Below are 16,435 nucleotides of genomic sequence, written 5' to 3'. Positions count from 1 at the left end.
CTTTTTCACTTTTTTCGACTTACTATACTTTGACTTTTTTCAACATACCATACCATGACTTTTTATGACTTTTTTGACATACTATACTATGATTTTTTTGACAATCTATACCATTACTTTTTTCAACATACTATACTATGACTTTTTTCGAAATACTATACCATGACCTTTTTCGACATACTGTACCATGACTTTTTTTATCACATTTTTCAACATAAAATACTATTGACTGTTTAAATACTTTTTCGACATGCTATACTATGACTTTTTAATCACTTTTTTGACATAATATACTATGACTTTTTCATCAATTTTTTGACATACCATACTTAGACAATGATGGTGCACTTCTACACCATCATCAAGTCCATCCTCACCTGCTTCATCACCATCTGGTACCCTCCTGCCACTACTAAGGACAAGGGCAGACTGCAGCCCATCATCCGCTCTGCTGACAAGGTTATTGGCTGCAATCTGCCATCTCTCCAGGACCTGTACGCCTCCAAGATGTTGAGGCGGGCAGGAAAGATTGTAGCTGATCCCTCTCACCCCAGACACAAACACTTTGAACCCCTCCCCTCTGACAGGAGACTGTAGTCTTTAAGGACCAAAACCTCACTCCATAGAAACAGTTTTTTCCCTTCAGCAGTAAGCCTCACCAACAAGGCTCCAGACCCCCACTGACACTGACTCTTAACAATGTTTAATATGTGTTTTGATTGTTTATGTATTCACCTTTCACCAAGGCAAATTCCACATAAGTGTTCTTACTGTGGTAATAAAACCTTTTCTGATTCTGATTATGACTTTTTTGTGATTTTTTTCGTCATACTATACTATGACTATTTAATTACTTTTTTTGTTCCCGACATACTACACCATGACTTTTTCAACATACTATACTATGACTTTTTATCACTTTTTTGGACATACTATACCATGGGTTTTTGACATACTATACTATGACTTTTTAGCACTTTTTTGGACATACTATACCATGGGTTTTTGACATACTATACTGTGACTTTTTTATCACTTTTTTCGACATGCTGTAGGGGAGAGCGGGGTATGTTGTCACACTTTTCACACTGTCTAACATTTACTGAGTACCATACATCAAAATGGTATAAATCTCATACCAAATGAAAGAAGGAAGTCTTGGGCACATATGTTGTATTCATAACATCTTCATATCTTATCTCATTACGGAGTTGTAGACTGTTGAATAGCGAGTGTGCACTTGTGACAATTTGCCCCATCGGCGGGTAAGTTGTCACACTAGGGTGGGTAAGTTGTCACACTAGATTATCTAAAAATAAGAACACAACTACTTAATTGTGATATTGATTTTAATTTTTAGACTCAAACCAGAACTGGAAATATAAATATTTGTGCCTGGAGAATCTGGAAAAACAATTATTTCAATCCAAACAATGCACATTTCAATCAAAGCACATTAAGTGGCAAGACCACTTTACTTTGAACTTCAAACTCAAACGTTCTATGGCTTGCACATAGATCCTGATAACTGAATGGAATGCTGCAGATAACTTGCTTAACTTAACATGTTTCACCTCTGAACAGAACAGATGCCCTGTATCTGACTAATCAGACTCATCTCCAGAGTCACAATTCTGGCACACATAAATTGCCTGGCCTGAGGTGCAAGCATCATGGGCCCAATTGTTGCATTTTACCCAGGTCTCCTTTGGATGACTGTTTGAAAATGGCTCTACACAGACGAGGCAGAAGCACTCTTCATCATCTGATGATGACTCTTGCATGATTTTTCTTCTTTTAGCTGCCTTGTTTTTCGTAGGTCCAGATGCTTCCCTTTCTTTTGAAACAGCTTTTTGCTAGATTGAGGCTTATTCTTTTCTGTTTCTAGTTGCTGCTTCACTGGCATGTCAGTAAGTATTGCTGATTTGCGTCATTTTCTTCCTTTGCTGGCTGGTTTTCGGGGGGCCAGCTTTTGGATATGGCCGGATGTCCTCTGGAGTTGGTAGCCCACTGTCAGCAATAGCATTGCTGGGTAAGGGTGAGCTGGTGATAGCAGAAGCATAACTGGGCGTGCTAGGCAGTGCAGAGTTGGTGCTGGAGCCTGGCAGGGCAGGGTTGGTGCTGGGGCCTGGCATGGAAGGGTTGGTGCTGGAGCCTTGCAAGGCAGGGTTGGTGCTGGGGCCTGGCAGCACAGGGTTCTGAATGGGGCGATCGGTGACGTAGGATGGTGCAAACTCGGTTTCCATAAATATATCTCTATTGTAACGTTGAACCCCAGCCACCCTAAAGCCAGCCTGAATGTTTAAGGGGCTTGCAGCCAGAGGATAGGCAATTGCCACAATCCCAGGAATGTCATAAATCGACATTGTCTTCCCAGGGTTGTTCCTCATCCAGGCATCACATGTGCTGTTGATGTGCCTCTTTAGTGGCCCGTAGACAGACCTGTCTAATGGTTGGAGCCGATGTGAGCAGTGGGGTGGGAATGACAGCATGATTATGCCATTTTCTTTGGCATAATTGAGTCCATCAATGGAAAGATGAGACTCGTGGTTGTCCAAAAGGAGTAAACAGGGCTTCTCCTTTGAGCACTTTGTTTGTTCACTGAAATGTTTCAGGAAGTCAACAAAGTGTGTGTGTGTCTTTCATCCATCCGGAGGAATTTGCCCCTCCTTTGCTGCCAGGTGGCCCATTGATCAGGAAATGATCGCGGAAGTTGACACGGGGTAAAATAAAGTATGGAGGTATACTATTCCCTGTGGCTGAGACGGCACAGGCCAGTGTGACAAGGGTTCCCCTTTCAGCTGAGGTCAGTGACCCTATTTGTTTGAATCCACGTCTGGCCACCACTTTGTCTGGTTTATGTACAGTGGTGACCCCAGTTTCATCAACATTCCAAATGTCTCCTGGTCCAAACTCATATTTGCGTAACACAATCTCTAAGTTGTCAAAGAAAGCATTAACATTCTCTCTGTTGAAGCTACTTGCCCTGGCAAGGCTAGTTGCCTCTGGCTTTCTCAGTGACAGCGTTGTATGCTGCTTTAAGAAGCCTGTAAACCAGTCTTTGCTAGCCTTTTCTTTTTCTGCCCACAAAGGCGCAAAATTCAGCTGGTGTGCCACAGCAAACTGGTAGGCAAGCTTTCTGACCTCACTTGGTGACAGACCAAAATAAATGTCAGCTGACCTAGTAATATATGCAACAAGCTGCTTTTCCAAATCAGGTGAAAAAATCTTCCGTGGCGTTGTATAACCAACCATTGTTGTTGGTATGGCTGTCTGACTTTCAATTTCTGCTCTGGTAATCTTTTGACAATACCAAGTCAGAGTACGGTAATTTATGTCAAAATCCTTTGCTGTACTTCTGATGGATTTGTTCTGCAACTTTACCTTTACCTGCCTGACTGCCTTTAACATTATGTCAGGTGGTGTACTGCCATGCTCTGTCTTTCGTTGATAATTTCGAACCATCTTCCTTCCTTCCTGTCTTTCCTTCCTTAATTCCTGCCTTTCCTTCCTTCCTTCCTTCCTTCTTTCAAACACCTTATTGCAATTAGAAATAAATTACAATATCACAATTTATCATGTTTTTTGAGCATGTTCTATGTGTTTTTTTGTACAGGGGCAAGTTGTCACATGTGACGACTTTCCCCAAAGTCATTGAGACAACTTGCCCCATACTGACATGTGTGCTAATGTTGGCTAAATCTCAAGTTTAGCTCAACATATCACTTTAGCTAAAGTATCAAAAGACACGTTACTGTCTCCTCTATTTTGTGCAAATTAATCATTTTAAACATTCATACCTAACAAAGTTGTATTGCATAAAATGTAAAGTGCAATTTTTTTACTTTTTAAGCAGAAAAATAAGAAAATTGTGCTAACCTCAGATTAGAGTGATCTTGACCACATGTGAACAGGAAGTTGACTATAAAAGAAGAAGTCACATAAAGTGGCTATTTGATTTTTGAGATAGAGTCTCTAGTGTTGGAGTTATGAACAGTGTGACAACTTACCCATGTGACAACTTACCCCGCTCTCCCCTACTATGACTTTTATATGACTTTTTTCGAAATATTATACCGTGAATTTTTTGACATACTATACAATGACTTGTTTCGACATACTATACTATGACTTTTTTGACATACTATACTATGACTTTTTTTATCACTTTTTTGACATACTATACCATGACTTGTTTCGACATACTATACTATGACTTTTTTGACATACTATACTATGATTTTTTAATCACTTTGTTCAACATACTATACTATGACTTTTTTATCACTTTTTTCAACATACTACAGTTGTGCTCATAAGTTTGCATACACATGCTAAAGTTGACTAAAAAGAGGAAAATGGCATGGTTGTATTTCAGTTAACCTAATAGCTGGTTTGATTTGCTGAGAGATGATCTTATGGAAAGTATCCTATGCCAATCTCTAGGTATGGTGAAGGGTATGTGATGATGTGGGGCTATTTTAATTCCAAAGGCCAAGGGAACTTTATCAGGATGCATAGTATCCTGGATCCATGAAATAACTGGCCTTTAAAAATAAAAATCTGCATGCCTCTATGAGAATTTAACATAGGGGGTATGTATTTATGTATATATTTTAAGAAAGAACATTTATTTATTTACGATACATTATTCATTCACAAAGAAAATTGGTGTCCTTAAAGTTTGGATTTTTCCTATTTTTTTTTAATTAAGGCATTAAGATCAGTTTCCAGAAGATGTTTTTTTATTCCTCTTTTTATTCAACTTTAGCATGGGCATGTAAACTTATGAGCACAACTGTATATTATGATAGTTATATATATATATTATACATTACTTTTATGAATTTTTTCGACGTATGATACTATGACTTTTAATGACTTTTTTCGACATACTATACTATAACATTTTTGATATACTATACTATGACTGTATAATGACTTTTTTTACTTACTATACCCTGACATTTTGGACATACTATACTGTGACATTTTAATGACTTTTTGGACATAGCCATATACCATGACTTGCTTCGACATACTAAACTATGACTTTTTTATTACTTTTGTTGACATATTATACCATGACTTTTTCGACATATACTATGTCTTTCTTATGGCTTTTTTCGACATACTGTACTTTGACCTTTTATGACTTTTTTCGACTTACTATACTATGACGTCTTTCGACATAGTATGTTAGGACTTTTTTCGACATACTATATTATGGCTTTTTTCAACATAATACTATGACTTTTTTCGACATACTTTACTATGACTTTTTTCGACATACTATACTATGTATTTTTTATAAAATTATTTGACATACTGTACTGTGACTTTTTAATCACTTTTTTCGACATGCTATACTATGACTTTTTTATGACTTTATTCAACATACTCATTCATTCATCTTCTTCCGCTTATCCGGTAACGGGTCGCGGGGGTAGCAGCTCCAGCAGGGGACCCCAAACTTCCCTTTCCCGAGCCACATTAACCAGCTCCGACTGGGGGATCCCGAGGCGTTCCCAGGCCAGGTTGGAGATATAATCCCTCCACCTAGTCCTGGGTCTTCCCTGAGGCCTCCTCCCAGCTGGACGTGCCTGGAAAACCTCCCCAGGGAGGCGCCCAGGGGGCATCCTTACCAGATGCCCAAACCACCTCAACTGGCTCCTTTCGACGCGAAGGAGCAGCGGCTCTACTCCGAGCTCCTCACGGATGACTGAGCTTCTCACCCTATCTCTAAGGGAGACGCCAGCCACCCTCCTGAGGAAACCCATTTCGGTCGCTTGTACCCTGGATCTCGTTCTTTCGGTCATGACCCAGCCTTCATGACCATAGGTGAGGGTAGGAACGAAAACTGACCGGTAGATTGAGAGCTTTGCCTTCTGGCTCAGCTCTCTTTTCGTCACAACGGTGCGATAAATTGAGTGTAATACCGCACCCGCTGCGCCGATTCTCCGACCAATCTCCCGCTCCATTGTTCCCTCACTCGCGAACAAGACTCCAAGGTACTTGAACTCCTTCACTTGGGGTAAAGACTCATTCCCTACCTGGAGAAGGCACTCCATCGGTTTCCTGCTGAGAACCATGGCCTCAGATTTAGAGGTGCTGATCCTCATCCCAGCCGCTTCACACTCGGCTGCGAACCGATCCAGTGAGTGCTGAAGGTCACAGGCCGACGATGCCATCAGGACCACATCATCTGCAAAAAGCAGCGATGAGATCCCCAGCTCACCAAACTGCAACCCCTCTCCACCCCGACTACGCCTCGATATCCTGTCCATAAATACTACAAACAGGATTGGTGACAAAGCGCAGCCCTGGCGGAGGCCAACTCTCACCTGAAACGAGTCCGACTTACTGCTTCAACATACTATACTATGAATTTGATATGACTTTTTTCCGACATACTATACTATGACTTTCTTGTGGCTTTTTTCAACATGCTGTACTTTGACCTTTTATGACTTTTTTGGACTTACTATACTATTACTTTTTTCGACATACTATGTTATGACTTTTTTCAACATACTATACTATGGCTTTTTTCGACATACTATACTATTACTTTTTTCGTTTTACTATACTATGACTTTTTCATCACTTTTTTCGACATACTATACTATGAATTTTTTCGACATACTTTACTATAACATTTTTGATATACTATACTATGATTGTATAATGACTTTTTTTTACTTACTATACCCTGACTTTTTGGACATACTCTACTGTGACATTTTAATGACTTTTTGGACATAGTATACCATGACTTGTTTCGACATACTAAACTATGACTTTTTTATTACTTTTGCCGACATATTATGCCATGACTTTTTTGACATATATTATGTCTTTTTTATCACTTTTTTCGACATACTATACTATGACTTTCTTATGGCTTTTTTTCGACATACTGTACTTTGACCTTTTATGACTTTTTTCGACATACTATACTATGGCTTTTTTCAACATAATATACTATGACTTTTTCAATACTTTTTTCAACATAATACTATGACTTTTTTCGACATACTATACTATGTCTTTTTTATAAAAATTATTTAACATACTGTACTGTGACTTTTTTATCACTTTTTTCGACATACTATACTATGACTTTTTTGATATACTATACTATGACTTTTTTATGACTTTATTCAACATACTATGCTATGACTTTTGTCGACATACTATACTATGAATTTGTTATGACTTTTTTTCCGACATACTATACTATGACTTTCTTATGGCTTTTTTCAACATGCTGTACTTTGACCTTTTATGACTTTTTTGGACTTACTATACTATTACTTTTTTCGACATACTATGTTATGACTTTTTTCAACATATTATAACTTCTTTATGACTTTTTTTGACATACTATACTATTACTTATTTCGTTTTACTATACTATGACTTTTTCATCACTTTTTTCGACATACTATACTTTGACTTCTTTATGACTTTTTTTTGACGTTCTATACTATTACTTTTTTTGTTTTACTATACTATGACTTTTTCATCACTTTACTATACTATGATTTTTTTCGACACACTTTACTATGACTTTTTACGACATACTATACTATGACTTTTTCAACATACTATACTGTGTTTTATCACTTTTTTCGACATATTATACTGTATTTTGTATGACTTTTTTCGACATACTATATACTATGACTTTTTCATGACTTTTTTCGACATACGATACTATGACTTTTGTTCGACATACTATACTATGACTTTTTCATCATTTTTTTGACATACTATCCTATGACGTTTTTAGACATACTATACTATGACATTTTCGACATACTTTACCATTACTTTTTTTTGCCTCTAGTCGACATACTATACTATGCCCTTTTATCACTTTTTACGACATACTATACTGTGACTTTTTTTGACATACTTTACTATGATTTAATTATGACTTTATTCAACATACTACACTATGACTTTTGTCGACATACTATACTATGAATATGTTATGACTTTTTTTCCGTCATACTATACTATGACTTTCTTATGGCTTTTTTCGACATGCTGTACTTTGACCTTTTATTACTTTTTTCGACTTACTATACTATTTCCTTTTTTTGACATACTATACTGTCTTTTTCATCACTTTTTCGACATACTATACTATGAATTTTTTGACATACTATGTTATGACTTTTTTTGACATAATACTATGGCTTTTTTATCACTTTTTACGACATACTGTACTATGACTTTTTTCAACAAACGATGCTATGACCTTTTCTGACTTTTTTCGACATACTATACTATGACCTTTTTCGACATACTATACTATGACCTTTTCTGACTTTTTTTGACATACTATACTATGACTTTTTCATCACTTTTTTCGACATACTACACTATGACTTCTTTGACATACTATACTATGACTTCCTATGACTTTTTTTTCGACATACTATACTTCAATCAGGAGAGACTTCATTAGCAAATATGAACATATTTATTGTATCGACAAACATGAAATGGGAATTGTATAATCTCTGGAGATTGAACTCCATCGAAAACATAGGCTATGTCATAAAGGGTATATGAACCCAAACATATCCCCCGATGGAGTCCAGACACTGGTGGTGGTGATGAAAATGCACAGGAACCAGTCAAGAGCCAAGCGCTGATGATACCCGAAGATGTGGGCGAGACTTCCGGTGGTTGAAGGGGAGGAGGCGGGACGCACTCTATTCCTGAAACGACAACTGACAACCGCAAAAGAGAGAGCAGATTTAAAACAGGATGTCATGCTGTGATAGGCTCGTGACAAATGCCCCACTCTGATTGGTTTAATTAACGACACAGCTGAATCTGATTGACTACTGACATGAAGTGACATGCCGAGAAACAGCTGATCAACTAGGAATGATGAAAAAGGAATATGAAGTCTTCCTGTAAGAACTTACGCTGAGCTACATTATACTACCCTTTCAAATGGTGCCCCAAATCTTCTCTGCCATTGCCAAACAGGTTATTTTGCTGTTGCTATGACACTTGTTTTGAGCTTCTGGTACGCCCAGGTCTGCCAATCAGGTGCCTGATTTAGAGATGAGATTCTGCAACCAGTGCCAATCCCATATCTCCACAGTCTGGGACTGAACTCTATCCTCCAAGATGACAACGCTCGCCCCCACAGGGTGGGGTTTATCAGAGACTACCTCCAGAATGTGGGAGTAGAGAGGATGGAATGGCCTGCCAGCAGTCCTGACCTCAACCCCATTAAACACTTGTGGGATCAGCTTGGGCGTGCTTTTCGTGCCAGAGTGACCAACACAACCACGTTGGCTGACTTGCGACAAATGCTGGTTGAAGAATGGGATGCCATCCCACAGCAGTGTGTGACCAGGCTGGTGACCAGCATGAGGAGGAGGTGCCAGGCTGTTGTGGCTGTGTATGGTTCTTCCACACACTACTGAGGCTCCTGTTTGTGAAATGAATTAATTGTTAAATTGCCAATATGTCTTGTTTCTTCAACCTTCAATCATCCAATCCACCAAACACCAAATGAGTCAATGGCAGAATAAGCTGTTTGGCATTGGCAGAGAAGATTTGGCAAATTTTTCATGGGCGCAACCCACATACTCTGCGCTGCTGTTCATCCCACAAATGCATGTTCCTTACAAATGGGGCACCATTTGAAAGGGAACTAAACAGGCTTTCCAACGGTATAAGATTTATTGCCAAAAAGCATTGTTACCACAGAGAAATAATCTACCAAACAGAAATTTCCTTACTTTTTGTGCTAAGTTTATATACTATGACTTTTTTAGACATACTATACTTTGACTTTTTTCTACATACCAGACTTAGACAATGATGGTGCATTTATACACCATCATCGAGTCCATCCTCACCTGCTTCATCACCATCTGGTACCCTCCTGCCACTGCTAAGGACAAGGGCAGACTGCAGCTTATCATCTGCTCTGCTGACAAGGTTATTGGCTGCAATCTGCCGTTTCTCCAGGACCTGTACGCCTCCAGGACGTTGATGCGGGCAGGAAAGATTGTAGCCGATCCCTCTCACCTCGGACAGAAATAGTTTGAACTCCTTCCCTCTGACAGGAGACTGTAGTCTTTAACGACCAAAACCTCACGCCATGAAAAAGGTTTTTTCCACATGTGTACTTATTGTAGCAATAAAACCTTTTCTGATTTTGATTGACTTTCTATATTATTACTTTTTAATTGCTTTATCACACATTCTATACTATGACTGTTTAATTAACTTTTTTATCACTGTTTTCGACACACTATACTATATATTTTTTTATGACATACTATACATTGACTTTTTTCAACATACAATACTATGTCTTTTTCATCATTTGTTTTACATACTATACTGTGACTTTTTTATGACTTTTTTGACATGCTATACTATGACTTTTTCGACATACTATACTATGACTTGTATGACTTTTCAATATACTATACTATGACTTTTTCATAATTTTTTCGACATACTATACTATGACTTTTTTCGACATACTATACTATGACCTCTTATGACTTTTTCGACATACTATACTATGACTTGTATGACTTTTCAATATACTATACTATGACTTTTTCATCATTTTTTCGACATACTATACTATGACTTTTTTCGACATACTATACTATGACCTCTTATGACTTTTTTCGACATACTATTTTATGACTTTTTTCGACATACTATAATTTGACTTTTTCATCACTTTTTTCGGCATACTATACTATGACCTCTTATGACTTTTTTAGACATACTATACTATGACTTTTTTAACATACTTTACTATGACTTTTTATAACTTTATTCAACATACTATACTATGATGTTTTTTTCGACATACTATACTATGTCTTTTTCGACATACTTTACTATGACTTTTTATGACTTTATTCGACATACTATACTATGTTTTTTTTCGACATACTATACTGTCTTTTTTATGACTTTTTACGACATATCTATGACTTTTCGACATACTATACTATGACTTTTTTCGACATACTATACTATGACTTTTTATCACTTTTTTCGACATACTATACTACTTTTTCGATATAATATACTGTGACTTTCATGAATTCTTTTGACAAACTATACTATAACTCTTTATGACTTTTGTTGAAATACTATACAATGATTTTTTTAGACATAAAATACGACTTTTTCATGACTTTTTTCGACATACTGTACTATGACCTTTTATGACTTTTTTTTATAGTATAGTATGACTTTTACATGCTATACTATAACATGACCTTTTTCGACATACTATACCATGACTTTTTTATCACTTTTTTCGACATACTGTACTATACTCTGACTGTTAATGGCTATTTTCAACATACTATACTATGACTGTTTTCAGTTTTTTTGACATACTATACTATGACTGTTTTATCACTTTTTTCGACATACTATACCATGCTTTTTTCGACATACTATACTATGCCCATTTTCAGTTATTTTCACATGCTATATACTATGTTTTATCACTTTTTTTCGACATGCTATACTATGACTTTTTATCACTTTCTTCGATATACTATACTATGACTTTATTACTTTTTCCGACATATGCCTTTATCACTTTTTTTTTTGACATACTACGATGTTTTTATCCCTTTTTTCTATGACTTTTTTATCACCTTTTTTCATGTTTAATGACTTTTTTCAACATATTATAGACATGGATTGTTATTGCACATTTTTTATTGGTCTCAAGATACAAGTTTTCTATGATCCAATACAACCTCTAAGAAACATCCTCTACCTCCAACATCACAGCAGAATAAAGAGAACATTCTTTGAGTGCTGTGAAAACACAATAAGTACTGGAGGTCAACGGTTTGCTTTGGTGCTGTTGTGTCTCTCAGTAGCCACGACGAGCGTATTGAGATTATTACTAGATTTGAATACAAGAGTTTACAGAGGAGACTCCAACAGCTGTATGAAAGATTTAACACATTAGCAACAGAAACTACTGTATATCATATTCTGGCAAAACATAGTTAGTTACTGATGGTTGAGGATGTTTAACAAGGATGAAGATAGTGAGGATATGCATGCACAGACATACATCAGAGAATACAATAAACACAAAAAATATTAATTATTTTCATCATCGATTCATCTGTTGATTACTTTTCCAATTGATTCGTCAGTCAGCTGCCCCAAAGAGAAAAGCAGCAAATCCTCACATTTCAGAAGCTGCAACTAGTGTTTGACATTTTTGCATGCTCAAAGATTCAAACAATTAATTGATAACAGAAGAGTTGTTGTTACATTTTCTTTTGACCAACTAAACGATTAATGAACTAACTGTTTCAGCACCATTTTTTCTGGACAGTAGGCATTGTAACAATATAATAATAATAATAATAATAATAATAATAATAATAACAAGCTTTATTTGTATAGCGCCTTTCATACACAGAGTGCAGCTCAAAGCGCTTTACATCCAAAACATTTAACACAACTCTCGCAGGGACAAACATAAATGTACAGTTGCACATTTAAAGCACGCAAACAGTACATTTGCACTGCTGCACTGGTATTACCTACACATGTTAAAGTGTAGCTTTTATGTTTAGGACATGGGCATTTATAGCATATTCATCACATTTTCTCTGTTTAAACTGACTTTTTAGCAGCGCATCCCTTGCCCTGCATTGATGGGATCTGGTACAAAAACTCCTGGCGTGACTTTTGAATATTATAAAATATGTTTAAATGTAACTACACTTTTAAACTGTAGCTAAAAGAGAAAGTATAAATAAAAGATGAAAAAAATAGTTTTAAGACAATTTTGCGGGAAAAGGGATGAATACTTATTAAATAAAGTGGTATTTCTTCTATTCTAGCCATTCTTTAAACATTTTTTAAAATTGAATTTAAACCTGTAAACGGGGGATTTCATTTTCTGTATGTTCCCTTGCATGAAATAAGGTTGTGTGTGTTGATGAATCAATACTGAAAGAAAATATTAGTGGTGAAAAGATTTTAAGCTACGACTGCAATTGAATTCATAACAAACAGAGTGCTAGTCTGACATTACAGCCTTAATATTCCACTGAACAAACTGACAAAATATGCATTCATCCTGTTACAATAATTCTAAGTAGGCTTATGCATTTATTTTAAATATCAAAAACACCACAAAACTAGTCTCTTTCAGACATTCATTATTGTAAAACTATGTCAATTATTTAACATTTACAAACAGTAAAAAGTATTGTCAAGTAGACAATAATAATTATACAGCCATTTGAAAAAAAGACAAAAGAATTTCCCAGATCCCTTTGGTGGAACATGTAGTCTTGAATTTGTTGTATTATCTGAATGTGTCCAAATTGTTGTTTTCCTTATTTTTTAATATAAAAGACAGAGGAGCAGCAGGTTAATATGAATATAGAATATGCAGCATCGTTTGCCATACCACACACACAAATACAGTTTGTGTGAGTATATAATGTGCTGCTTCTGTCTTGATCCAAGTGAAAATGTTCCACCAAAAGGAAATAATCTCATAAAATGTACAAGAAATGATACAAACATCAATTGTCATACCTAAACGTGAAGTTATTACCACTAACCTGCACTCAAAGTCATCAGAGTTTGTGACACTCAAAGAAGTACATTATATATTAAATTTCATAGTAATAATACCTCTAAAAATACTGTAACACTAGGTTAATCTCTTTACGTACATTAAGCTGTACCAATACTTGCTTATAAGTAGTTAGACAAAATCGTCAAAATATTGTCACAATTATGTGCATTTTCATATCAATGTTTATATTCTAAAAGTCTACTGACACATACATGGTGTCCTGTCTGTTCAGAGGTTTTGCTGTAATTCAGTGCCACCTGCTACATTTGAAAGCATGTAAATATTTCCACACTAATGATAAAACCAGCTAGATTGTACATTCAAAACATACAACGATGTTCAAACTTAAGGTCAACAGACTACATTAATCTGGTAAGATTGTTTTATCTTGAACAATAGGTCCAAGCATGACATGGCAAATTAAAGTACCATTTGTTAACATCTGTGAAATCTGCAGAGAAAATATGATTCAACCTTTTAACCTAAAGCTGTTTAAATAGTTGAAATAGCCACTAAAACCATGTCATATATCTATATATATATATATATATATATATATATATATATATATATATATATATATATATATATATATATCTATATATATATATATATATATATATATATATATATATATAAAAAAATTCCTTAATCCTTCAGGTAACTTTTAGTTTCTTCAATGAACAGAATATCCATTTTCACACAGCCAACTATGGATTTCAGCATCTTGTCTCACATCCTGGTCCCTGACTTATTCTAAAGACTGTTTATTCTGTACTGTAGCTCAGAAGGATCTTATTTGGGTAGTCTCATTTCCCTTACTGTAAATCACAACTGCAGCTGACTGCTACCTGTGTAGGCTACATCCGACTCAAACTGTATGATTAGTGTTGTCAGAGATATACACTATTGAATACTCACCAACAGAAAATGATGCGGAGACAATGTGTGGATATACTCTCTATTATAAATAACTTGTGATTGCTGTAGTGTTGAAATTAACTAACTAATGATTCTGTGATTAATTTGCTGGGATGCAGCTTTCAGAACACGGACATCAAAATATAAATAAAGAATGATGAAAAGAGCTGCAGTGATAGGAAGCAGTCTTATTCAAATTACTGTAAAGCTAAACTTTTAATGGCTTATTGATTTAATGAAATAGTGATGACATCATTTATTAAAAAAATGTATTACCAAGCAGAAGCAGTTTAGGTTTTTAATGTGTTAGCTTGTTGGCTGGTAGGCTAACTTGGCTGAGTTTTAGCAGGAATGATCTCTCTCAAAACTGAAGCTTTTGGCAAAGAATCTTAGTTGAACAGGCCATGAGATTAACTGTTGTATATTCAAATATAAAACGGGAATAACATATAATAGTTATTATGGGGTGAAAACTGAAATTTTAGCTCAGTATGGTATCTAGTTATCATCAAAATACTATTGAGCATCACATTTTTTAGGTAATGTCTTTTCCTGTTTTATATTGTAATGTAAGGCCTAGTGTGGATCAACGACAGTTCATTTCCAGGATATGTCTAACTCCGTTCTCTTCGGGAAACAACAACAAACTTCGAGATAGCAAGCTACAGGTTGAAAATGACAAGTTTGACAAATTTGGATCGTACAACAGGGCAAGCTTGCTTGGTTCTTTCGGGGAATCATTGTACAGGTTTACAAAGACTATGTTTACGGCATTTACTATCTAACTGGGATGTTTTGGGACCGATTGGTGGGGATTTGCTATGGATGAAGTAGAAGCGTGAAGAAGAGCAAATTACATTTAACCATATATCCAGCTCTCTGTGGTAACAATGCTTTTTGGCAATAAATCTTATACCATTGGAAAGCCTGTTTAGTTCCCTTTCAAATGGTGCCCCATTTGTAAGGAACATGCATTTGTGGGATGAGCAGCAGCGCTGAATATGTGGGTTGCGCCCATGAAAAATTTGCCAAATCTTCTCTGCCAATGCCAAACAGCTTATTCTGCCATTGACTCATTTGGTGTTTGGTTGATTGGATTATTTAAGTTTGAAGAAACAAGACATATTGGCAATTTAACAATTCATTCATTTCACAAACAGGAGCCTAAGTAGCGTGTGGAAGAACCATACACAGCCACAACAGCCTGGCACCTCCTCCTCATGCTGGTCACCAGCCTGGTCACACACTGCTGTGCGATGGCATCCCATTCTTTAACCAGCATTCAACCCGCAAGTCAGCCAACGTGGTTGTGTTGGTCACTCTGGCACGAACAGCACGTCCAAGCTGATTCCACAAGTGTTCAATGGGGTTGAGGTCAGGACTGCTGGTTGAAGAATGGGATGCCATCCCACAGCAGTGTGTGACCAGGCTGGTGACCAGCATGAGGAGGAGGTGCCAGGCTGTGTATGGTTCTTCCACACGCTACTGAGGCTCCTGTTTGTTAAATGAATTAATTATTCAATTGCCAATGTGTCTTGTTTCTTCAAACTTCAATCATCCAATCCACCAAACAAGTCAATGGCAGAATAAGCTGTTTGGCATTGGCAGAGAAGATTTGGCAAATTTTTCATGGGCGCAACCCACATACTCAGCGCTGCTGCTCATCCCACAAATGCATGTTCCTTACAAATGGGGCACCATTTGAAAGGGAACTAAACAGGCTTTCCAACGGTATAAGACTTATTGCCAAAAAGCATTGTTACCACAGAGAAATAATCTACCAAACAGAAATCTCCTTACTTTGTGTGCTAAGTTTAGCTCATGTTACTGTATTGTGTGAACAGTTAACTTCATTTAAAATTGTATGTG

The sequence above is a fragment of the Sander lucioperca genome, chromosome 13 (genome assembly GCF_008315115.2).
Source record: "Sander lucioperca isolate FBNREF2018 chromosome 13, SLUC_FBN_1.2, whole genome shotgun sequence".
In the NCBI taxonomy this organism is placed as follows: domain Eukaryota; kingdom Metazoa; phylum Chordata; class Actinopteri; order Perciformes; family Percidae; genus Sander; species Sander lucioperca.
Note: the sequence above shows the minus strand (reverse complement) of the source record.